Source organism: Tupaia chinensis, unplaced genomic scaffold, assembly GCF_000334495.1.
Source record: "Tupaia chinensis unplaced genomic scaffold, TupChi_1.0 Scaffold000096_1, whole genome shotgun sequence".
NCBI classification, from domain to species: domain Eukaryota; kingdom Metazoa; phylum Chordata; class Mammalia; order Scandentia; family Tupaiidae; genus Tupaia; species Tupaia belangeri.
The window spans coordinates 1537627-1538029 of record NW_006159558.1 but is presented as its reverse complement, the minus strand read 5'-3'; positions in this window follow the sequence as shown (position 1 = coordinate 1538029).

Below are 403 nucleotides of genomic sequence, written 5' to 3'. Positions count from 1 at the left end.
GGCTGGGGCAGCCGGTCTGCGCGCACAGATGCCCCGGCTCCTCCGAGGCGGCTTTCTTTCCGACCGGCTGGCAAAGGGCGGCTGGAAGTCACATTCCAGGGAGACATGTATTCGCTTACAGTTCTAGGGTGTTCTAGGGAGGCATCGCATTAGTCACGTAAGGCTTTTAAAGGGCCACCCAAGGGACACTGGGGGTCTCCCTGGGCGCAACCGGGATCTCTTAATTTTGATGAGAAATTCAGGCATTAAGTCACCTCGCCACCCCCAAAACGGTCATGTCATTGGACGCCCCACCTCTAAAACCGGCCGAGTTGCCTCCTTATCGGGAAAACAAAGAATAAACATACTTTCTGGAGTTTATTCTGCTTACATTGTCTTTTTTTTTTTTTTTTTGGACAAGAAA